The sequence below is a fragment of the Coturnix japonica genome, chromosome 1, assembly GCF_054131305.1.
Source record: "Coturnix japonica strain WE chromosome 1, WE-NBRP24, whole genome shotgun sequence".
Taxonomy (NCBI): Eukaryota; Metazoa; Chordata; class Aves; order Galliformes; family Phasianidae; genus Coturnix; species Coturnix japonica.
In genome coordinates, this window is record NC_140663.1 from 97,737,160 (window position 1) to 97,763,630 (window position 26,471).

Sequence of the window (26,471 nt, forward strand, 5' to 3'; positions counted from 1 at the left end):
TGTTTTATCACTCCTGATCTTACTCAAACCTGGAAATCCAAAACTGCCAGGCTGGAATGGCAGATAACATTTTTAAAGCCTGCTAATCTCAGGTTTTTATTGTTTGCCATAAGCGTCTCGGTTCAATCTTATTTTATATGAGCTGGTTTTAAAAAGGAGAGTGGAATGGAAATTGCTTATGAGCCTACCTTTGTGTTCCACAAACAAAAAGTCCACCATGGTTTGCATGGCTCAGGGTAAGTTTTTGCAACATAAGCACATCTGCTCATACAGTGACTCTGACAGAAGCTGAAAGATGCTGACCAGGGGGTTTTAGTACCTGCCAGCTTCGTTAAGTACTGTACTATGCCTGTAAGCAGAAAAAAATAAAAATAAACCATAACTGCTGATCAGCTAAAAAACAGATTAATTTAAAATAGAACACTGTCTAGTGCACACACTCTACACTCGACATGAGAAGCATTTTGCCAGTGTCTTAAATTCTGTTAAAATATTGATTGTAAAGCAATATACGCAGTGTAATACAGGATACAATCACTTTCATTTTCAGATTTTCACTGTTCTGTAGATGAGGGATCTACAAATAAACATTCACCAAAAACCTGTGCTTATAAGTCAACCAATAATGAGCTTCTATTGGGATATATGATGCTCCAGTCCCCCCCATACTATCTGAGCGCCTTGTGGCCCACAGTAAGATGGTCTAAAAGGAGGAAAAATAGAACTATAAACAAAAATCACTTTAGAGTGATTGTGAGAAAATTCAGGAAACATGCCTCATTTATACAATAATCACAAAATAAAAAGTGATGAGCACTCTGGAAATGAAGTGTGCGTTTCCAGTATCTGAGGCTGGTACATTTCTAAATCTGCAGAAATGGCTTTCTGCTATTTATGCTTTGTGAGAAGCCCTCATGGTTGTTCCATAGTGATACCAACCCCAGCTGCAAAAGGTGAGGAATTCCAAATAATGAACAGGGAGAAAAGCAGCCTGAGTAATCTGTCATGCTGGTTTTAACACACAACCCAGCTCCAGTTGTGCACCATGTAGTTCTCCCCATACAAATCTGGGGTCTCTGTAGCTGATGTGCTCTTTTCTCAGTGAGAAAGATGAATTACGTGGCTTAGCCCCGCTGGCAAGAAAGAACACAGCCCCCACATGTCAGTAGAAGTATCCTCATCACCACTCATGTAAAATCTAATCCCCGCCTGTCATGACAGTCTCCAAAACATGGAGTATTCTCTGAATCGCAGCCAATTTTTTTATCACTCACTGCACCAGGAACAGCAGTTGCTGTGTGTGTGTGTGCATTATGCCTTGCTGTATAAAAGCGCATACTTCTAATACAGTTACTTTAAAATTGAGTGGGGGGTGGAAATCAGGGGAAATCCCTAGTGATTTCAGTCAAGGGTTGATACTTGAAACGTTGAGTTTCATTCATAACAATATGGAAAGACTAGCGGTCTTGACATGCTTCTCTTTAGGGAATTTTTCACAGATGAACATTTTCCCTGGTCTTATTTCATAATGTGTGAGTGAAATACAGTACACAATAGATTGATAGGGCTGTTTTAAAGAAGTCTTTGTCAAAAATTCCTGTGTGCTTGACTCAATTCTTCAGTAGTAAGCCCTACCAGAAATGCAATCTGAATGTGCAGTGAGTAGGACAAATGTGGCTTGGCATAAGCAGCAGCAGGTCTGCAGACGTGTGCCATGATGGGAGGTGAGTGCTAGCTGAATTGCTGCTCCACTGAAAAGGCACCTGTTGAAATAAAATACAGTTAAAGAGTAAAAGAGGCTCTGCTGCAGTGGTGAGCCTGAGTAGCCCTATGGAGGTAAGACCACATGCACGCCTGAGACAGCATGTGCTTCTCATGTGAAGTCAGGAATTATTTCCTTTCCATGCAAGTGGAGGGTTCATTTGGGTCCCCATTGAGAGCCTGGGGCTGGAGGGAAGTGTCCCATGCAATATGCAGATTTTACGGAGTTTGAATAAATGGCAAACGTATAACAAAAACAGTGTTTCAATTTATTGAGATAGGCATGTAAGCTTTTTGCATGAGGTATTCATAACCTTATAGGAACCTCAGCATGGCCATCCCAAGGAAGGGCACCAATTCTATGAAGGGTCTGGAGCACAAGTCTGATGAGGAGCGGCTGAGGGAGCTGGAGTTGAATCTGGAGAAAAGGTGGCTCAGGGGAGATCTTATCACTCTCTACAGCCACCTGAAAGGAGGTGCCGGCCTCTTCTCCCAGGTAACAGTGATAGGATGAGGGAATGGCTCATGTTGTGTCACATTCAGGTTGGATGTTAGGAAGAATATGTTCTTAGAAAGAGCAGTGAGGCAGTGGCACAGGCTGCCCAGGAAGGTGGTGGAGTCACTGTCCCTGGAGGTGTTTAAGAGCCATGTGGATGTGGCATTGCAGGATGTGGGCAGTGGGCATGGTTGGGGTGGACTAGTGATTGAACTAGGTGATCTAGAAGTCTTTTCCAAACTTAATGTTATTATGATTCTATGACTTTGGCATCTACTGGTCTGATCACAGCCAGAAAATTGGCAGAGCCAGTGAAAGACCTGTACACTTGTGGCACAGTTTCACAGTAGAGGGGCGTGTGATCATATTCTTATTTGCTTACCAAGTAGAGGGTAGGCTTTGAAGATAATTCATCATTGCTTAAAAATAAGAACCTTCCATCAGTCACTTGCACTAAATAAGAGTTTCACTGCACTGTAGCCATTGCAGGTTCAGGTTTAGCACCAGGAATTCCTTTTCTTCCTCTCCCACTAGCTGTACGTTAGTGCTGAGTACTTCAAACTCAACAAAAGATTCAGGAAAAAGGATTATCTGGTACAAGTTAGTGACAGAGTGAAGCAGAATACTGAAGAAGTGAGAGCTATGGTGTGAACACAAGTTTTTAACATCTTAGCATTAATCATGCCTTTGATGAAAGACTGAAGCCAAAAAAGCAAGGTGCAATCAATGGATCTCATATGTTGGTGCAGGCAGCAGAGCTGTCATGTATCCAATGGACACTACAGTGGAGTTTGGGAGTAGTATTTTTTTTTTAGTATTTTTTTTTTTTGTGCAGTACATCAGTACTAAATGCTGCCTTGCTATTAGATTTCCCTTTAATAGCCTTAATGGCTAAAATCAGAGAAAAATTAATAAAGAAAAGCTAAATCTTGCCAGTGGTTTCCCAGAACTTTTTAATTCTAAGAATTGATTCCCAATGTCGATAACTAACTCTAACCAACTTATTGTTTAAAGCAATATACTTATATCCATATTTAAATTACACAGAATTTAATATATTTAGAGTACTGTATTAGTTAGCACAAACAAATAAAACCTTGAAGTCACAGTGGTATTATAGGTATCTTAAAAAACTGCTCATGTCAAAATATTCTCATACCACAAATAGTGCACCAAAAACTCTTCCTTGCACAGCCTTAAATAAGTTCCAGGCCAACAAGTTAATACATCACAAGGCTTTAATGCCCTGTTGCCCAGTTAACAAAAATAAATAAAGAAAAATATAAAGCCTTATTCTGTAGGGCAGATCCTTTGTAATCCATTTTCTGTCATGCATGTTAACGACATCTCCATCAGGATGATATGAGGCTAACATCTTTCTTGTTTGCATCAGTATAACTACCCACAAGCTGCATGTGATAAGCAGACTAGAGAAGTAAGTTTGAGGGAGAGAAGACGGGAAGAACTGGACATAAAAGTATGTATGTGATTTCCCTCTTTCATGTAATGTATTGTTTGTCAATGGCAATGAAAGCAGAAGAGGTAGCATTTTTGGAACACTAGGCAAAAGTGCAGCTAGAAGCTGTGGTGCCCCATCCCTGAAAGCACTCAAGGTCAGGTTGGATGGGGCCCTGGGAAGCCTGAGCTGGGTGGGGGCAGGGGTTAGGACAGCGCATGTTTTAAGGTGCCCTCCAGACCAAGCCATTCCGTGATTCTGTGGTTTTATGCTTTTACGATTCTATGATTCAGTGATTCTATTTTTCACCTCTTAATTCAAGCAGCGGTCTTAGCTGAAAAATGTCCACCAGAAAGTTTATGTTTTGTGAAATCCAAGGGGATGGAGAGAGATGGAGAGAAGGATTTTTGGTGATATTAATCAGACTTTTGCTCAAAGTTTCTAAGTTTAAGATCCAAGAAGGCGGTCTGGTTTTCAGAACCAGTTAATGTGGAAATTCTATGTGTAAGCAAGGACTTGTGAGTATGATTTCAGCGACATCAGACAGGAAAATATTCTGAATACCACCGCATTTTTCTTCAAAGCAAACAAGCAGAAGACAGCCTCAAAAACTACATTATAGCTGCTGAGGCAGAAAACAAGTCAGATTTTGCCAATTTGGAAATAATTACTTGCATAAGTAATAATTATTTGAGTTTGAATGTTTCTTGGCTAATGGTTACTTTTCAATCAGGAGATTCTGGCTCTTGCAAGAGGACAACAGAATTCTTCTATAAAGCTTTAGCATTTATAAATCTACTGCATTTTTATAACTTCTCAATATAGTCATGAAGATGAATTTATTTTGTGCATTAATACTGTTTATACATCTCAGCCTGTCTCACTGTATTTTTCCAAAGGCAAAAGGCAGCATGAAAAAGGCTTGACAATCAATTGATGAAACTGACTTAAAGATTTGCTTCGCATTATTTGTTTGTTTTCACTAATACTCTAATACCATTCATTAAAGCATGTTTCTTAGTTAATCCATTTATTCTATTTTATCAAGAAGTTTTATTTTACCTATCCTCCTACTTTTTAATACAAAATAACAACTGTACTCCCTTGGCACAGGAAACATGTTGGTGAATATATACATTTGGTGAATATGCATTATTTAATAACTCTACACTGTTATCACCTGTAAACTGATCACAAATTGTTCCTTTCTTTTTCCTTCACTTTAGAGATCTCCTAGGTGTGATTTTAGTCACTTGGAAGAAAGCTCACATTTGGATTTGAATGCAGCGTGCCGTACTTCTCCAAAATCAGTTTAAAATTTAGAAACGCACTGGAACAGGTTGCCCAAGGAGGCTGTGGATGCCCCATCCCTGGAGGCATTCAAGGCTAGGCTGGATGTGGCTCTGGGCAGCCTGGTCTGGTGGTTGGTGACCCTGCACATAGCAGGGAATTGGAACTGGATGATCATTGTGGCCCTTTTCAACCCAGGCCATTCTATGATTCTGATTCCATGAAAAGGAACAACAGGCCCAATGTAATGTTATAAGTTATCTACCAGCTGCAGGTCAAGGTCCTTTTCTAGGTGGTTTTGGCCAGGTGATCTCCAGATCCAAATCTCAAGGCTTTCAATTAGAAGACTCACAGGCCTTTCAGAGAGACCAAAAAATGCTAAAGCTTGGAAGAAATTTGGAGATCAGTCAATTATATGTGAGGCTCTGCATTAGAAGAAAAACCTAGTTTCACAGAATGATTGGGAATGACAAAGAAACACACTTTCCCTTGAATGAAGTTGGTATTGCCATGAGAGAGATTCATACTTGGCTGAAACAATGATGTGGGTCAGACTTGACAAGGAAACTTATAAGATTAATAGGAAAGTGATAAGTGCGAAGAGGTGACACAGTGGCTGATTCATAGACATAAAGACAGCAAAGAAAAACAAGTTCTTATAAGGACCAGAAGTATATAATATTATTGTCAACTGAAGTCTGCTATCATTTCTTAGTCAGTAGGAAGGAACAATTCTGAAGCAGGATACAAATCAGTGATATTTATGAAGAACTAATGCACATACTGCCACAAATCATATTTTTTCCAACGGAAAAAGAAATAAAAGCCTATTTGTGTTTTGTACACATTCAGTTCCTGACATTATTATTATTTCTTCAAAAATGATAATCCATCACAGAAAATTCCTGTATCTAATCTTATTGTAGCTGTTGCCACATGGGCTGTGCAAACATTTAAAAAAGAAAACAGTAACTCTATGATAAGCAAAACAGGAAATTGGAGGTTGCTGATGATGTAACTGATATCCAACTGGTAATCTGAGCAATTAAGTCACTGAACATTTCCTGTGCTATAAATTTGATTTCCTGGGACATATTTAATGTTTTTGTTAGATTTCTTGGATAGTGTGCACCAGGTATTTTTAGCTAGAATCATCATCATAATTTTATTTGGTTCCCTCAAAATAAGTAGCATGTTAAAAGTATAATGTGGAAGCATAAAGCTGAAGCATGCACATATTATGGTGTCAGCATTTACTTACAATTGGGCCTATTGTGTAGATAACATCTAAATGATAAAAGGGGAAGGGGGTCTGAGCAGTAAACGCTCTTTGCAAATGCTGCTTAGTAACCAGCAGCACATTGTCACACTGAGAGCAGTATGTTTGTTCAGGCTATTTCATTGAAAAGCAGCTAAGAGCCATACTGGAGGGTGGTGAGGAGAGAGACTCTGGAAGAAGCAGTCAGAGTAGGTGAAATATAATCACAGTCCACCAAAGCCTTTTCTCAATATGCAGGCAGCAAAATAATTGGGTATTTTTGAGCTGCTGTTAATCATTGAAATGCTGGCAGTCATGTTCAAGTGTAAGCTGTTTATTCTTGCAGTGGTGGTGTACTAAAATGGAGTAGTTTCTGAGACACAGAAAATATAAGTCAATGCAGCAGTTATTTTGATTTTAGTGAATTTATACATGGTATATGGCCTATGATCTTCATAATATTCATAATTTCTTTTGGAAAATAACCTGGCACCTTTGTAGATGCTGTTTTAAAGGTCATGTGCTACTTGCATGGCTTATAAATGATGATTTTAAGGGGTGGTTCACAAAGGCCTCAGTTTAAATAGAATTATATTATGGAATCATAGAATCATAGAATGCCCTGAGGCGGGAGAGACCCAACAAGGGTCATGAAGTATAACTCATGGCTGTACACAGGAACCCCCAAAATCAAATCCTATATCTAAGTGCAATGTCCAATCCTTTCTTAAACTCCAGAATCTGTTCTCCTGCACCACTGAAAGCAGGGCTGGGGCTCACACAGTGATCTGTGATTATTCAAATTCACTGCAGAGAAATGGGAATAGGAATGACAATTAGCATAGGGAGTGCTTTCTGATAGAATATCTCTGTCAGCAAATAAGAGAGCTGTAGGAGAAAGAAGCAGGCTGAGAGGTAATTGCAGTCATGAAAGCATTAACAGAACAAGGCGGGATCATTTCCCCGGGCAAAGCAGTAAGTGAGGTTTGCAATGTCACCAACAGTGTTAAATCCCAGAAGAATTTGTGTGTGTATTATATGGGTTTGGGTCTACATGAAAGGAAATAAACATGGGGTGAGCATCTCCTGGATGTGGAGAAAGTTAATTTCTTGTTCCAGTAGGAAATGAACCTCCAAGAGGACAGGGCAGTAGAGAAGCAAAAGTCATGTGCCATAATGAACATGGGGTTCATCACTATCCCAAAAAAGGACAGAAAACAGAAGCAGTCATTGCTATCAGGAAGAAGGCAACAAAAGTACACTTTTGTGAGACACACTTCATGTTCATTGTACTCAACATACAAAGACCTTGAATCTGAAACAGTTGAAAAAGTTGTGAAGTCATCAAATGTCTCTGTAGCACCTCTGCCTTTATGTCTACTAGTCACACCACCAGGAGCCATGCTGAATATATCAGAAACACTTCCCAGATCCTGGAAATAAGGAGGCCGGGGGTTTTGGTGGTGTCCTCAGTAGGTTCCTTCACTTCCCCAGCCTGGAAGTGATGGCTGTGAGTGGCTGCACAGATAGCATTACCAGGGGCCATCACATACAGTGAGATGGGTGATGTCCCATGAGACATTGAGCAAGGAGGTAGTTAACAACACGAGCATCTTTGTATACCACTTTGTTACTTGAATGAAGAGGGTCTTAACTGGGACAAAAGAATGGAAAGTAAATTCTTAAAGCATGAATTAATGTGATCAGCAGAGATCCCAAAGCAGAATAAGAGGTAACTATAACCAGAGAAAAGGACTAGGCTTAGTAATGGATCTGCAGATAACTCCAACCAGCCAAAATGGGAACATCAGATGGATAACTATGTTGTTGAGTAACTCACATTCAGGAAACAGATTTTTTTCAATTCTAAAGATTTTCGTTATCAAAACATCTTCCGGGAGAGAAAAGCAAACTAGTTATCCAGAAAAGTATGGGGAAAGCAAAAAAGCAAAGAACTGTGTTAGAGAACAAGCTTTTTCTGATGCAATTCTAGTGGCTGGTTCATCACCAAAACATAACATGAGCCTGTAGTGACAGCCAGAATGATCAAGGTATAAAATGAGTGTAATTCAGTCAAAGTATTAAGAATAACGAGAACACTAAGGCAGAAGAGCAAAGACAGCAAAGGATCACTTGTTTCCCTGTCCTGAGATAGGTGTACACTCTAGAAGAGTACACAGAGCATTGATTTGATATACTTACCTGAACCATTAAACTACCCAAAAAGCTGTAAAAATAATAATAATAATATTTAAAAAATAAAATAAAATAAAAATCTAGATCTTCTTGCCAAAAACTCATGGTTATTTCTGTGCTGCAGGAAGAGGGCAGAAGAGGATTAATCAAACTGCCTTTGCCCCAGGACACCTCAATAGCACAAATTTTCTCACAACTCCCAAAACACTTTACAAAAAGAGCCGTGCTTCATGCTGCTGAGAGCAGAGCTGTTATGGCTGCAGCCAGTTTGGTCTCTGAAAGGGAAGTACCCCTTCCAAATCCAAATCCGGCAGTGAGGGTGTGAGTTGAGCACATGGATAGCAAACAGAAGGCCACAGGGTGCAATGAAAAAACCACTGAAAGGGAATATTTGGGAATTATAGTTGATGTACTGGAAGAAAGGGAAATAAAAAACATAGTAGGACCTCTTATGGGGTGCATGAAAAGTTGTTTGGAGTGGTGTGCTTGGGCAATTGTGATCACTAAAGACATGGGAGGCTGCCCCAAGTATGGTACTATAACAATCTGTCCAGAGTCAGGTACTAGTCAGTATTTCCATTACTGACTTGGATATTAAAATAAGAAACATGCTTATGCGTCTGCAGTCACATTTGCTGGTGACTATGGTTTGAGCTGACCACAGAATAGTGAAAGAATAATATTAAATTCTTCATGATGGCTATGAAACTGAAAAATAACATGTAAAAATATTCAATTCAGTAAGAATGAGGGTGAGCATTTTGTAGGGGGGGGGGCATAAACACAGGATGGGGATCAAATTGGTAGGTGTTAGCTGGAAAAGATTTCCCAGGGCAGTGAACATGTCACCATACTTGCTGGAATTCAAGAAACACTTGGAAAGCACTCTTAGAAACACAGCTTGAATTTTGTTTGGTCCTGTGTGGAGCCAGGAGTTGTACTTGATCATCCTTTTGGGACCATTCTGTCTCAGGATATTCAGTGATTCTGTGATTCTGTGAACTCCTTTAAAAATATTTACTTGTTATAGTTGGTCATTAGATGAGCCATCATGTGCTCTGCTTGAGTGAGTGCCATACAGAGTTTAGACAGGAGCAGAGTCTGCAGGTTGGAGAAAGTAATCCGTCCTCTTCATCAGGGGAGGAGTCTATTAAAGAGAATTTGGAAAACAAAAATGTTAATAACCAAAGATACAGAAATCAAGATCTGTAACAACAACTACAAAAAAAGAATTAATGAGCTGTGATTGCTCACTCACAGGAGAAAAAAAAAATTAATAATAAAGTAATAAATAAAAAATAAACTCAAAATAAACATAATAATATTTTAATATTTCAAAGCTTAAAGTCTTTTACACAAGACAGCATCAACAAGGATTGTTTTGTTTTGCTTACTTTTAATAGGAAGAATAGAGCTATCTGATTGAGAGAGCTTTGAAAAATTTGAGAGGAGGATTTTCACTGGTTCTTCTTTGGAAGGTGTTTGGAAGAGAATGAGACTTTGAAAAATGTGTCTTTCACAGGGACATATAAACCTTAATTATAGGCTTATAATTGGATCTTATTAATACTTGTACACCTATAAAGAGGTCACTAGAATCCATTTGCACAAAAGTAGTATCTAACCCTCATATCTCCACCTCTGAGTTAGGCCTTGAGATTAGCCCTGCAGAGTGAGGCAGGTGTGCATCTCCCCTGCCTCATGGTTCAGGGCTGGCCATGTGCTGTCTGGGAAGCGCTGGTCAGCATGCTGAGCAGGGAGATGCGTAAATCAGCTAGCAAGGAATGCTTTAAAGAGCAGAATGTCATGCATTTTACTTCTTTTGGAGGTTAGACTCTTAACCCAGGCTGTTGTTCTTTTCAACAACATAGCAAGAGGTCATTTTTCTCTTTTATAAAACAGGCTGAAAAGGAGCAAAAGGTTGCAATTGTCACAATATCCTTTTGTCCTCTAATTCAGCAGTTAAATTACTTCTCAGGACACAGGTTGTTCAAGGCTCCTGCAAGATGGTGCCCTGGTGACTGAGCTACTGGTGAATCTGGGTGCTCCTCTGTTTGCTGGGTCACACACACAAAAAGCTTTCAAGAGTGGTTATGTTAAGAAGGACCTTAATGCTCTAATCAGGTGCATGGGCTCTTCATGTGGGAAGACAGAGACAGGGACTTAGCCCAGCTCTTAGGTTTGCTTATACATTATACATGATGTCTGCCCTGGATAAAACTATTCAGTAGCTCCGAGGAAGGGCCTGAACCCCATCTGTCTTCCTCCTGAAGAAGCTCTGTGACTGTCATATGCAACAAATGCCTGACCAAAGTTTCAGAAAATAAAGAAAAAATATGAGTTTACCAATGGGTTCAGGTGGCATCCATCCCTTTGCCACCTGCCCAAAATACTGAAGTAGCATTCACAGCTCTCCTAGGGCTATTGTTTTCAAGGCTTAGTCCTGAAAATACTGTTGTATGTCATGAAGCACTGAGGCTGTCAGAGAGGTAAATAAATGTCATGTTTATCAGTGAGTGCCAACAGCAACTTGATTGCAACAAAGCCTCAGTTGTTGAATGCTTCAATGAATACAAACATTATTCATTTTACTTCTGGAATCTCTTCTTTTTTGTTTACACACAGGCACATGCGCTCTATATAATGTATAGAGAAAGCATGAAGAGAAGAAATCTGGAATATTTCCCTCTGCAGTGTGATGGAATTCAGTTTACTCAACTGTTGGATGACCTGATTGTTTGTGAAGCTGTTGTGTTCCCATCTCTGAGCAGTATGTCAGCAAGAATTTATCAAGGGATGAATGAACAGAATATTTTGAAATAGTGGCATTTTAAACCCCTAGGTGTGGGCTTTTATAAAGCAGATGTTTGTGCAGAATTTGAAGTCTACTTACATTTTTTTACTACTTTTCCATTTTTCTTCCTTTTTACTTGTTCTCTATTGCAGGAAGGGTATTCTTAGCTGTTATTCAGCATCCTTCTTCAGAGTGTTCCACACTGATGAGATCATATTTTTAGAAACTTTAAGTATTCTGGACATCAAACAACAGAGCTTCAAATCCATGTTTTCAGCAGCCCTTACTGCTGAATTTTATATTTTTCTTGAACAGAAATGTATATTTCTTACATCACAAATGGGAAACTTAGGTCCTAGGATGTCATGAACAGTTGTCCAGGGTGTAATCAAAAATGACAAAATATTTGAGAGCCTCGTCTGTATTTACAGCCTTTTTCTTTTGAGTTTTGATATGATTTTCACCTAATCTTCAGAGAAATACCTCCTACTAATATATTTATGGAAATCATTGAATGCTTTCATTATGGGTAACGTAGGTCCGTAAAGTAACTTATCTAATAATGAGTTTCTTTTTAGCTAGCTTCATGATTCATATTTCATGTGTTCATTCCCACAGGGAAGTATTTCTAATGCCATTTTACATTCTCTACAGTTTTCTTCTATGTATTGATAGTCCAGGCTGAGAAACCCTACAGTGTTTTGCTGTCCCTAGCTTTACAGCAGTACTTTTGGTTCTGTTGGACTGTCTCTGTTAGAAAAGTCAGATCTGTGACTTGTGTTAGAAGACTCATATTGGTTCACTGAAATGTTGCACTGAAGTCAATATTCTGTAAGCATGGCATCTTAGCAAGGATTTTCCTGTAACCTATTGGCATTACGTTCAATAGCATTGTTCTGTCAACAGATTTATTGCAGTGTTTAACACTATGTCAGGTAACATCTCCCCTTTAGGTCAAGCGTGGATTCATTTTAGTGCAATTGAATTGCCTAGTTTTAAAGGCAAAATTCACCCTCAGACAAATATATTTCACCTCAATAACCCACTGTCTTTTTCTTGAGGCTCAACAGAGTTTGAGCAGATACTTTCTTTTCTATTCACCTGCCTTGTTGCTCTTATTTGCCATTCCATTCAACCAAGTATAGACGTGTCCAACTCCCAGCATCATTGGATTTCTATACATTGCAGAAAAAAGTCACGGACACTTCGTCAATTGTATGACAACCAAATACACAACTCAAGGACTAATATTTGGCTATGTTTGTTTAAGATGAATGGCAACTTAAAAATTTACGTCATGTACAGTAATCATCATAATCATATGGACAGCTCCTGCCATGGTGTCTTTATTCATGACTTTTGCCCTTTATTCTTGATTGATAAGTGACAGCTTTGCATTCTGGACCTCGAAATATATATTTACAGTAGTCTAAGAAATTTGTCCTTAATCAAAGGAGGCTTGACTTGCCAGCACATCTTTAGAATATTATTGAGTAACTCATTAAAATGTTAATAGCTTCTGTCAGGATTTATTGATCCTGATGTCAGCTTTTCTCAGAATAAGAAATAAAGCTGATTTTTATCTTATCTTCAGACCATGCTGAGTGATCAGTACTTAAATGGAATAATGAGAAGTGCTTGAGTAGAATAATCAACCTCCAGGACACGTCTTAGTTCTGAATACAGACAGAGACCTTCAAATACACAAATGTATTTTCTGTGGCCTGTGAAATAATGTGCAATATAAGGACAATGAAGAAAACACTTCAACTGGATGATTTTAACAAACATAATTTGTTCAACTGAGGCAAATAGAGGTAATAAAATGGTGTCACATATTTTCTATTGGGTGAAAACAGCTGTTGGAAACAACAGTGCTTGGTAAAATACTACTAGGACTGCCTTTGTCGTTCAGTGCATCCTAAATTACTTAAATTAAATCATGACCAAATTCTGTTCCACTGGATTTCAATAAAACAAACATTTGATGCAAAATATTTTCTGCTATTGTCATGTTGTTTCACATACACACAGAACTGAACAAAAGACTGACTGACATAAGAAGAGAGAGGGAAGGCTATTTGTTTTTCAAAGAAGGCTGCTAATCTTAGAATCTTTCCCACTGTGAGCAAGGTTGTCCAACAACACTAGAACAGCAAATCTTTTGCTGACCTAGCAGAGTCAGGGTCATCAAGTGTCAAAATGAATGAAATATCTTACTTGGAAATGATTAAGTCTACCTTCATCGCAGCACTTCTTCTGAATACCTGAGCAAGTATTTTACAGCATGACCAGAACTTCAAACAAATAATTCTGTGATATTTTGCTGATTCAATCATTTAAGAAAAAGAGATCTTTAAGAAACCTGTTCCTTGAAGTTTTATTTAAGTAGCAGCCTACAGGGCTACTGTCTCTGAGCCTGGAGTATAAGAAGCACTGTGCTGTTTGTAACAATGCTTGCACCTGAAAGGTGGCAGGTATTTACTGGCAAAGGACAGGAGAACAGTAAATTGGCTAAAAAGTTACCCGACTGCATTTAAGCTGCAGCTTGGTCAGCCTGTGGAAAAACGGTGTGATGGAAGCACCTGCAATAAAAAAAGACTCAACTTTCTGATTCAGTAAGTGCTTTTAAATGTGTTCTTGTTACTTAAAATTAAAGAGAAAAAAAAATAGTGGTCTGTTTAGTAGTTTTCCTCTATAAGGACAAGAGTGACTGCTGAGGGAGTGATGAAAGCAGTGAAACATATAATAATAGTAATAATTTGGGGCATCCTAAGAAGCTTATTCCTAAATCAGAATGCCTTGTCTGGTTATTAAGCAGTATCTCCAGTCAAGGAGAATTTATAGGAGTTATAATGATGAGTGATATTGTTATGGTCTTGGTCAACTTACCTTTTCATTGGATTAGTCAATGTAATAGTACTATGAAATCTGGCAAAACAGCCAGATGTCATCACATGCTTAGTGAATTTTAATCTGGCATTTGCAGTATTCAAGAATATATTGTGAAAAACGCTAAGTGATGCTTAGTTTATGTCACGTGCAGTACCAGTTTTCATTAACACTTTTCCTGTGACAGTTGCCAATAAATCCTGGAATTATTTGCATTCCTTTAAAAAGATGAAGGCAACAGCTGTGAGAAAGCAGAAAAGAAATGTTACTTGGCGTATGGTAAATGCTGTGCATTTATGAAACCTGACAGAATCCTTATTAATCCTTTTAAAGGTTTGGGCATAAACTACAGTCTTAATGACATTTGTACAGAGTGACACTTATACACTAAGGTCTTTGGTATGCAGTATAAAGTTGCTCACGTATGTAAGTGACTTTAGGATCGAGGTCAGGGTTTATAGAGTGATTTGAGATTCCTCAGGATAGAAATGCCATCTAAATGTAAAGATACTGTTTGTTAGGCATTAGTGTTTTACAGACAGTAAATTTAATGGGCCTGATTTTCATTTACCCTTACAGTCAGATGAGGGATCTATTTTGGAAAAGTCACCACAGTGGGGGAAGAAAAACAATAGCCAGGAAATTGCTAATGGTAATGCGATGTGAAGTCAAGCAACCATTTCAGATCTCATTTAAACTTTGATTCAGGAAAGAACTGAAACATGTGCTTAATTTTAATCATGTCTGCAGTCCCAACAGTCAGTGAGAACTCTTGAAATTAGGCATATTCTGCCTGCACCAAGTCCTCAGTCAACAAAGTACAAAATGCATTACCATTTCTTGTCCAAATTGCCTCTGCCCGATTCGTAATGGGTGGATGGTCTTCTCCCAAAACACAATGATAGAATTGATATTTAATGGAGCAGAAGAATTCCTCTGCTAAACTGAGTGAAATGAGGTGGCAGAATTTCACAAAGGGGAGAGAGAGTCTCATCCTTGGAGAGATGTGTGCTTTCACGTACTGGAACAGGTTGCCCAAGGAGGTTGTGAATGCCCCATCCCTGGAGGCATTCAAGGCCAGGCTGGATGTGGCTCTGGGCATCCTGGTCTGATCATTGGCGACCCTACACATAGCAGGGGGTGGAAACTGGATACTCAGTGTGGTCCTTTTCAACTCAGGCCGTTCTCTGATTCTATGATTCTATGATTATGGGGCCTAAGGCAGAAACTTCAGCAAAATCTCTCATGTAGGTGACCTGAGGAATCAAGCAGAACTCTCTTGACCAATCGCATTGAGTACCCATACTCCAGACTCCCCTGTCCAGGTTTAATACCAAAAGCAGGAGGGCACTGATATGTTCCAGAGAGGTTTATCTGCCTCCATTTACCTTACAGGGCACAGTGGAGTGTTGTATCATCCATCTGTACCAGTAATAAACTGTTTCATCAAAGAATTCACCATAACTCTGCAAAGACAAAGGCTGCTTCACAACTGCCTCCCTTTCAGTGGTGCTACTCAAGTTTTCTGCATTATTCTTCATTTCAATAGTTAATCCTCCAAGGGAGTTACTTTGAATGTTTACTTAAAACAGTATCCCCTTGTGTTCTGTATTTAAAAATAAAGTGTACATTCTGTGTTGTTGATTTTTTTTTTTTAATAGCACATATTTATAAATAAGACATGGTCACAGTTCATAGTTTGCACATTCATTTTTAAATGCTGTCTGTGATCTGGAATTTGATGGGATTTTTTTTTTTTTCATAAACACGCAGATCAGAAAGAGCCATTTATACTATTTTATACTATTTTTTAAAGTAATGACACGCAAAAAAAATTCTTCAGGCATCTGCATTCTTTTGAAGAATTCATTAAAATGAATTTGCTTCTGATACGAGCAAAGTATTTTTTATTCCATCTCCTGTAGCTAAAATTAATTTGAGTCTTTTTTAACATATCTGGCTTAGAACTGACAGAATGTACTTATTTCACTCATATACACTTTATCTTTTTTATAGGCAACAGGTTACAGTATGTGGTTATGGCTGAAAAAGAGAACTAGTAATTGAAAGTGTTTTGTGGACTTTGCCGCCACCATACTGGGACAATTTTGTAGATTTTAAGTTCAGAAATGATTGTTAAACTATTATTTTTCACTTCTGGCAGAATCCAGACTACAGGATGCCACCCAAGTGACTCGTGTATATTCTTCAGAGGGAATGAAACAGAATTTGAAGAGCCAGAGATAAGACTGGAGGGTTTGGAATCAGAATGTTATGTCTCTATATCTCAAAATTAACTTTAACAGCAACAAATTATGGAATACTTGTCCTGTAGCAGCCTCAAGTTGTGGGATTTTCATCATATTCCTTGGTGTGTAGATGAAAAAAAATGGTCTTATTCCCAACCAAAACTCTACATCATGCAGTTGGATGCCACATGCCTTCAATATGGCAAACAAGGAATCTGCTTGGCATAATACATTCTCACAGTGTATTTCCAGTGAAGAAATGGGGAAACTAAGGCATTTGGATGTAATCTTCCTAGCCTTGGGTCTACTTTATGTTTGTGATGCCAGTTGGATGCTTTTCTTCTCAATAATGATTTTCAAAACCACAACTAATGTCTCCTGTAGTTGTAGGAAACATACTCAATTGAAATTTAATGGTGTACAAACCGTATCATGCATAACTATTTTAAACCACATTATTTTCCACTGTTCCCAGGCTTGAATATAAGAGGTTTGTTCTTTCGATTCATAGGTTGCAATAGCTGTTACAAGATTAAGAACAGTTAAAATGTTTCTCCAGCATGTTGTTGATGCAGGATGCTGGCCCAGCATCTTTACCACACACTGCAGAATTTTCTACTCCTGCCTGTTTCAAGGACAGAAAGGACTACAAACATGAACTAAAAAGATCCACAGCCTACATTTTAAAATAGATCTCTACCTTCATTTTTTAATTCATTTAGCTTTGTCCTTGTGATACAAAACTGAGTAGTGTAAGGCTTAAGCATCAACTTGCTGCACAAACAGCAATACAAAACAATGCTGATGATGAATTTTCAGCTGGCCATGGCACAGCCCTAACAACTTGGTAATCATTCAGTCCTTAAACTCAACTTCCCAAGCAATGAGTAGTTTTTCAAAGGGATCTTGAATGTATTTAACCAGAAAGATTATGTGTGTTGAAATTTCATGGAGCTAAACTTGGGGAGATACGAGAATATGCTCCAGGAAGAATACTGCAAGAATGTTTTTATTCCATCTCATGTAGCTAAAATTTCTTTCCAAAGATTCCTTCTTTCATCCAGTCAGAAAGACTGGTTTTTATATAATTACCCCAAAATGTCATATTTAAAGGCATAGCGGGAAAGAAACCTTTCTTTACTGAATGAAGGTGTTTTCTGTAGAGGGAGACATTGCCTTCGGTATCTATGGGGTGAAGATTTACACTGTAAAAATTCTGGGAAATGCCAATGACTCTCAACCATATCTGCTCTAGCAAAGATGCTATCACACACTTAGAGAGCAGAGTGTCAAATGTTTTGTGTCCCTGAAAACACATGAGAATTTGTGTCCGTGACCTTGAGCACTTCAGAACAAACCATTGAGGCGAACCATTACTGATTTGCTCTTAACAGGATGTGCCACTAATAACAACACTGCATGACCCAACCATTTGTACACAAGTAATCTAACAATTTCTAACAGTGAGAGGTAATTTCCAAACACATTTCTTTTTCTGTCCTGGTCATAGAGGTGAGGTGGGTAGTAAAGCTTAGTGAGATGCTTACAGCAGTCAAGTAGACAAAACTGATGCTAAGAGAACTGATTGGTTTATTTTACCCACTATCCCATAAAAAGCAGTAATTGACATTTTAATGTATGACATGTTGCATTCCTTCATAACGCTACAGTAATTGAATACACATGAAACTGTAGTGCACTGGGTGACCCCGGAGTGTGCCACACACCTGGAAGCAGTGAAGTTCAATTAATGTGTCATTGCTACTAATAACAGCTACTAGTGAGAACCTCCAGCCAGTTGCTACAGAGAAGGAAACAGTAATCCTTGTATTTAGACAGATAGTATACAGTAAACACCAAAGATCCATTGTTTACATTCAGAGCTGGTTTAGATCAGCAGTTAAAATCTTGTTCTCCCAGCAACTTGACTTTGCATTAAGTTGCACGATTTAATTTGCCCCTGCATTGCATTTGTCTAGCTTTGTGAGCAAAAATCTGTGGATACTAAAATAAAATCAGCTGACAGCTGTTGGTAGACTGAATCGAATAGCACAGAGACAAAGGTTCACGCAATAAAAAGAGAACATAAATCACACGCTTGCACTGAAAAGCCTATGATAAAATGGCCTTAAGGATTTGATTTAATCTGTAAAACCCCAGGAAATTCAGACTTAAGAGTTGAAACTCCTTCTTTGACTTGCTTTGTTGTTAAAATCAAGTTATCAGTTATGCTTTAGGCATATGCATACATAGATGTGAATGCACAAACAATCCAAGTGCTTTCTTAATATCATTTACAAATAATAGGTAGCATATCAAAACTGAAAGTGTACATCAGTGGTAGACCAGAAGAGAGGTGGGCACAGCTGAAGTTCTCTTCTTTAATAATTAAGCAGCAGGTCTGATTTAACTAAATAGTAAACATCAAACTCCTGGGACAAGTTATGTGTCCTAGGCACTGAATTTAAGAAATCATTAAACTGTTTAACCAAAAGCTCACAGGGAAGCAAAGATCACTCTGGCGCAGCTCAGTTCTATGGCATTTCTGTCCTCATTAGCATTGTGGAGTGGGATATCAGGTTACAAACATTACATCATTTGATAAGGCCCCCACCGACCAAAAGCCATGTTAATGCTGAAGGCCACGATGTTGATTCATGAGGAGTTTAGCCCCTTCATGGGAACCCTGTTTGCAGTATCAGACCTATGCATTTTTAGTGGTGTTGAGGCAAATCTCCAAGGAGTTGTAGTTTCTGTTGGAGTAATCCCCAAAGATAAAACATCTTACTGAATATGAGCTTGAACTTCTGCAGAACTTCACTCTTCTTCTAGCAGCTATCATCACCACATCTATTTTATTTCTCCAATCACGCTCTTTTCTCATCCTAGATTTGTCTAAGATTTATCTGTCAGCTTTATCTGCCCCTAAATTCATTTCAGGTCTCCAGCCAATTCTCCCAGGCATTTATGATAAATAATATTCTCTGTGTTCTCCCATTTCCTCCTGCTTGGCTTTATCTGTCTCAGCTTAAAGCCTGTTCTACTGACCTGCCTGAAATCTCATATGGTTGTGGAATTAAAGCACAAACCTCCTCAGCAGCAGGCCTCTAATGGTCATTAAAGCACTGCATAAGCAGTTGGGAGAATGTTTATCTTGAATTAATTGCACAAACACTCAGCTTGTTCTGAGAGACTCTCTAGTTTTTTGAACTATCCAGTCTATACTGTACATGTTCAGAGGGTTAGTGATATTGGTGTACAGTATGTACAGTTTTCAACAGATGGAGGGTGGAGGCTTTTCTTCTTCTCTCAGAGACAAAATGCATTGCGCTTCTGAACGTGCATGAAAATTGTATAGAAAGACTGAGGGCAAGGAGGGATGAGAGTGTTTCTTTCTTTCTATTATAGCATGCTGCCCACCATCTGGGCATATGCTTATATGAGAAGAAATTGTCTCAGGAATGGTCTGAAACTCCTCATACGTACCACAAGAAAACAGTGGAACATTTATATATGTTGCATATATATGCATATAACCTGAAGACAGATTTCTCTTGGGCTTTTTGTGTGTTTTGTTTTGTTTTGTTTTGTTTTGTTTTCAGATAGGAAATTATTCCCCAGAATTACTTTGGAGACAAAAACAAGTCTTGTCGTTTCTATTAAACAATGCAGTCCCAGTGCTAATTTCCAAACTCACTCTTAGCTGCCTAAATTGCTGTTGAATTGGGCTCTTTGAAATACAGTGCGTAACAGAGCTGAGTGCTGAAACACCTGAGCTACTCACTGACAAGGTGCTAAGGAAATGGGTTGGTTCTTATCATCTTCTTCCAACCTCAGACTCATCATGAGTTTCCCTGACATGACTGTTCTACATTTTTCAATTTTTGTTTTCTTGCTTTGGTTTGGGTTTTTATACTGTTTATATGGAAAGACAAGAAGCAGAACAGCTTTTCTCATCTCCTTGTCTCTGGGTGTGGAGTTGAACTCCACACTGCAGTTCTGCACTTGGCAAATGAAAGGAAAGATCATTGGCCTTTGAGGAAGTTCAAAGTTTTATCTCCATCTTTTCAACACAATAGCATATTATAAACCAGTCCCTCAGTCCCTCCTGTTCACATCAGGCTACCATGCTTAGAAAAACTGAAAGAGAAAGTCATAGTCATCATCATAGAATCATTAAGATTAGAAAGACCTCTAAGATCACCCAGTCCAGACACTGAATAATATGACCCAAGCCTCATTGGTAAGGCCAGGAGAAGGGAGCCCTGCTCCCCATTGTGCTCCAAAGGCTTTTGATGCATTTGTGTACATTGGGAGTAACATATCTATAATAAGCAAACAAACAAAAACTTGGAAAAGACACCAAACTCCAGATACGTCCCCTACCAGCAAAGCTTGACTTACTTGCTCCAGCTTGACTGCTGGAGCAGGGAATTGCCTTTTTCCCTTTTTCTATACACAGCAAAGTAAACTCGGAATGAGGGCACACTGCATGCAGTCTAGTGGACAATGCCTGGAACGCATTTTTCAAAGACCAGGGATCTGCATTTGCATCCCTTTGGACAATGGAGGGAATTGAGTCTGGGTCCTCACCATAAAATGTAACTGACTTGCATATATAAATTAAAGGCAATTTCTGTTGATTGTGGAGTGGAATGCATTCACTGGTTGTGCTGGGACCAAATCAAGGAGAAAACTCACATCCTAGGTCTGCATTAGGTACCCACATTAAGGAACAAAATGATGACAGATGAGCTTTGGATACATCCAGAATTAGTCAGCAACTGAGTGGAAGTGTTCAGCACTCCCATTTTAGCCTTCAGTATCTGCATTCTCCACGAGTCCCTTTCTGGACCTGGCTTTGAACTCCGAAACTGAGAGCATATCCAAATGGCATCCAGAGATTGAAGTGTCTAATTCTTTGGTATCGGTGGGTCTCAGAGATCAAATTTCAGGATCAATGTCTAAAGGTCAGACAGATCATTTTAGAGGGCAGTATCTTCTGAGTATCTTTCTGATGTTGGCAGAGATTTAACTTAGTTTGCCTTTGTTCATTTAAGGATGAATTAATCCCTCTATTCCCACAGTGTAATCATGGAAACCTCGTTGATACAAATTCTGACAAAGTGAAAAAGACATGGAAAGTTATATCCAGAGCTGGAAACACTAGCAAGAAGTAGCAGTAAAACCCATACTGAGATAAGCTATGCTTTCAGATGTGTGTGCTTGACCAGGTCCTTGTTTTCAGACACAAAACATGCTGATGGGACTTTCTTGGGGAACAAGTTACCGAGGCAAACAGAGGTTTTGTGTGCCCATATGGGGCAGTTTTGAAATGTTTCAGTGACAAATGTGATTGTGGTGATCGCTGCCCATACAACAAGACTTTTCAGTCTCACTGCCAGTGGGAAGGCTAATGGTGATCTGAATTAAGCAGCTACCTGCTTTTAAACTGGGGTGACATGAACATCAGTCAGGATAAGAACAGAAAGCTTGGTGAAGCCAGCTCACATAAGTTTGTTACACACTCACAAATCCTTGCTGTGGAAGGATGAAATCTAGGGGACTTGCAAGCCACTTCTAGCTATTTGCAAGCCATTTCATGAGGGCATGTTCTCTACTCTGCCGTTTTATCCAAACAAGATCATGACCATGAGATCAACACACCAGGTCCCAAAGAGCTGAGGTGTGAATCCTCTCTTATCCCATGCCAGATCTTCCCAATCAGCTCGACCATGCTAACGAGGAGATAGATCCGCTCTAGTGACACGCCAATGCCTTGTCGTGACTTGCTGGGGCTGCACTGCTGGGTTTTAAGCCATGTTAAGCCAGTGGCTTACAGAGTTCACTGATATGTGCTCATTTACAGGGCTGAGATCTTCATTTTGCAAAAACAGCCTTCATAAGAACCTTTGCTTCCCCTCTCCATACCCTCTCTCTTGCAGTAACCTCCCAGTCCCACGTGTATAGATCAATCCTAACTTCAATTTCTTTGTCCATACATGGTAAAATACCTATTTAGAGATAAGCTGGTAGCTGTGTTGCAAAGTGTACTGTAGACATATGCAAAAATATTGAATCAGTATGATACAACAAAGAAAGCACGGCAATTAACACGAGCACATATATGAATGTGCTTACAGTGTTGTAAAACATCACATAATTTCCTATAAATAGCATTTTCCATTCATCATTTCTAAATCATGACTAAAGTATTTATAAATGTTACCATAAAGCATTACCAAAGTTCTTCTGACAGCCATTATATAATATATTGAATGTCAAGCAGCAAAAAACACCAAGAGAAAAGAGAGATGTTTTTGCATCAGAATTCCTCTATTCCTTGCAGATCCATTACTCATCTCCACTAGATTAGTCACACTATTCATAAAAGCCAAGGGCCATTGAGAAAACTACTTGAAGTCGCTGAACATAACTTAAAAAAATTACATTAAAATACTTACATCGACTTTCATCATGTTCAAAGGACTTCAGACAAACAGAGCAAAAACACTCCACTTTGTGTGTGCTTTTCATACAAGGTTTTTCCTAATTCTTCAACCTAGAGGCTTCCTCTCTGTGACTGATACATTCCCTCTCCTGTTCCCAAGGACAGATTTCTCCTTCAAAACTATCTGAAAGAAATATGGTTTGCAGCTTACATTAGGAGAAACAAACCTTCAGTCATGGATGTTTGGGCTTCATAATTAATATCAGTTATGTGACTTTAGGAAACTACTTTCAGAAAATTCATCAAATTTTCCAGTTGAAAAAATAAGCAAAAAAGAGAAGAAGAAGAAAAAAAGAAAGGAAAAGGAAAAAAAGAAAGTTGGCCTCAGCAAAATACCTTTGTTCTCCTTAGAATAATGAAATGGAGAACCTGACCCAAACATGAGCATTCCGTGCTTTTAATGTGGATGTACTTTTTCCAAATGTCATCCACTTGGACCAGTCCATCAACTCCTGCAGTGCCGCATGCCCATATTGTCACTGTGTGTTATGCACAGATGCCGTGCAGTGCAGGCACCATGTACCCTTTTCTACATTCTGTACAGGATAAATGAACAAATAAGAAATTTACTAATTTGTCCCATTCTTTTTTCATTTGTAAGCAGCAGATATTTTCTGGCTAGTAGCTCGAGTCACTTTGGACAACCTCTAACAGCGCTATCTGTGTAAGGAGAAGGAGCACCTGGCTTCCTTCCCCGCTCTCTGCCTGGAAATGGATCCCCGCCCCAGCTGGATATTTCCAGTTCATGCCCAGTAGAAATAATTTTCTGTCCTATTGCCAAACAGGGTCCCATGTGGCCAGCAAAGGTTGGACAATAGCAGTAACACAGCTCCGAGTAAAGAGCTGAAAACGATCCCTGCAACCAGAGGCCTCAGTTCTGCGTAGCTTAATAACTCGAGCACTGTGATTTAACTTCCTTTTTCCTTTCAAGTCTTTGGTGCAAATTAATCGTATTGTCAGTGCTTACGACTCCCACCTTACTCATTTGTAGGGACATGTTCGAGTGGCATTCTAGAAGGTTGATCCCGCGTCCTCGCTTAACCAGTAATCCTCATGCACACGGGTAACCCCATTGAATATCAATATAGGGCCGCGGTGCCAGGGAAAGTTAAACAAATCCGGAGGAATCTGTTTTATTAGCATTTATGGGATTTGTGTGGGTGAGCGGCGGCGCGCGTACACCCACACTGGGGAGCGGCGGGTACAGAATGGCACAACCCCGGGCATTACTGTGGGTGCTGGGACTCACAGCGGTGCTGACATTAAATGCCAAATTGTGGCAAACAGGCGCTCAGCACCCGGCGTCCGGATCTTCTCCTCCGTGAGCATCCCCCACTCTCCCTCCCCCCCCCACCACCAACCTCCCGGGCTCCCACCCGGCCGCAGTCCGCGGGGAGCACCAGGCTCGGCCCGCAGCCGCTCGGAGCACTGCGGCTCTGCATCGCCGCTCGGAGCCATCGGGTTCGGTTCGGCGATTTTCCCTTTGTAACAATTTTTTGTTTGTCTGTTTGTTTGTTTTTTAAAGTCTTGGAGGAAAAAGAAGAAGAAGAAGGAGGAGGAGGAGCAGGAGGAGGAAAGAAAAGGAAAAAATAACGGAGTACGTCTGCAGTATAAATTCACCTGGGGCAGAAATGTCCCCAGGCTTCCCCTCAAATCACGGCTAAAGTATACAACTGTACTTACTGTGTTCTCCCGACCCGTTTTGAAACAGCGGCATCTGTTTGAAAACGGGATCGGAACACTTCAATCAGGAACTGTTTTCGTTATCGTCACTCCTTTATTTTCGTGTCCCGTGTTGAGTTTAAAACGGGCAACCCCTCCCCGAAGGACCCCGCAGCCAAAGCACACTTCAGCTGCTCTCCCAAAGCTGCTTATTGCAAGCCGGGCCAGCAATAAAGGTGTCCTTTTTCGTTTACAACTTTCCTCCTGTTTTTCTTGGTTTTTTTTTCTTGCTTGCTTTCTTGCTTCTTCCCCCTTTTCAGCAGTACGATCCCAGCACCCTGCAGCAAACACACCGCGCTCCCGCATCGCTCTCCTGCTCTCCCCGTATCTGCACTCAGCGGCATTATCGCCAAAGCTTCCCTTCTCGGCCCCAAAGGAGCTCTCCGTTCCTCTCTGTCCCGTTCGGACGTGCTCCAGGGTACCGATATACATACATATACATATATGTATATTGCCTGTCATTCATTTACATTTTGTTGTGAGGTTTTTGTTTGTTTGTTTGTTTCTGTTTCGTGTATATATATATATATATATATATGTATGTATGTATATATATATTTTTTTTTTTCCCCCGGCTAAATGGTTTACCTCTTCTAACGAGTCCGGTTTCGACAGCGGGTGGAGGTTGGGCTGAATTCTGAGAGTTCCTCCGAAACGCTGAAGTTTCTGCTCGACTGATGGTGTGCTGCTCTCAGTGCTTTGGGGCTTCTCGGTGAAAGTCGCGGCCGAAAGGAGACAAACGACGAGGCAGAGTTCGGTGGATCAGTTCCCTGCGTTCCCGTCCGCGGGGTGCTGGAGTGCACCCGATTCCACGGGAGGGACAGAAAGACGACAGCAGAAGGGGAGAGTGGGGATCACGTCTCTCAGGGAGGCCGCTTTCCTCGGATTTCCCTGACCCCAAAGCCGGCCCAGGGCTGACCCCCCGGACGGCGGGCAGAAGCATTACCCAGCGCCGCAATTCTCCCTTAAACCGCTGTTCCTCTACGTGGGGAGGCGGTGGCTCGGGGTGACCCTGCGGAGTGGGACCGCGGCTGCCCCGTGTCGTCGGGGTGTAGCGGCCTTCGGGAGTGCAAACACGAAGCGATCCCGGGGCTCGGCCGCGCTGGGACAGCCCCGAGTGGGTGGCCTAGGGGGTGACAGCTTGTGGCCCTCCTGGGGCCACACCAAGGCTGGACCGTGCCCGGGACAGGGCTCATCCCGTTGGAAGCCTCTCCCGTGGCCCCCCCTCCCCTTGCACTCTTCTATTCGTGGGGGTTTCATACCCTGCGAGAAGAATCGTCAAGTGGGGTCGGAGGACAGCAGCAGGGGGGCTTCAGTGCAGCGGGACAAGAAGCACTGAGCCCCGGCACAGCAAAGAGCAATGCGAGGTGTGTATTTATACGATATATATCTCTAGTATATATAATATAATACTATATATATTATAAAACACACAATAAATACATAATTTATCATGTAATATATGGAATATATGACGTATAATACATAATATGTAAGTAATAATTAAACATGCGTGCGTATGTGTCATGTGGAAATACCTGTTTATAAATACACGCACGTACGTGTTATACGAGTCCTGTATACAATGTATCTACAGTGTATATGTGGTACTCCACTCATGGTACACACATACATCTCTATGGCTGCACCTACAAGCCTATACCTCTCTCCCCTTTATACCCGGTGCCTAAGAAGGCCCGAATTTCGGGGTCCCGCACTGAGCAGAAGAAGCCCCCCCCCCCCCCCCCCCCCCGTCAGCCTCCTCCCCCCTCTCCCCCTCCCCCCCACTACTCCCCGGCCCGGCCTCCGTCCCGCGGCGGGCTCTGATTGCGGCTCCTTTCTGCCC

At 40.4% G+C, this 26,471-nt stretch overlaps 2 long non-coding RNA genes across 2 annotated transcripts; one reads left to right on the forward strand and one right to left on the reverse strand.

Moving 5' to 3' along the window:
• Nucleotides 1–2,007: 2,007 nt before the first annotated feature.
• LOC146762595 (uncharacterized) lies at nt 2,008–25,348 on the reverse strand. The gene is made up of 2 exons (XR_014946294.1): nt 25,214–25,348; nt 2,008–9,604 (listed from the first exon to the last, which is right to left on the reverse strand). It is a non-coding gene; the product is annotated as an uncharacterized LOC146762595 (long non-coding RNA).
• On the forward strand, nt 24,082–25,374 carry LOC146762596 (uncharacterized). Its single transcript, XR_014946295.1, has 4 exons — nt 24,082–24,224; nt 24,429–24,500; nt 24,615–24,801; nt 25,241–25,374. It is a non-coding gene; the product is annotated as an uncharacterized LOC146762596 (long non-coding RNA).
• The last annotated feature ends 1,097 nt before the right edge of the window (nt 25,375–26,471 follow it).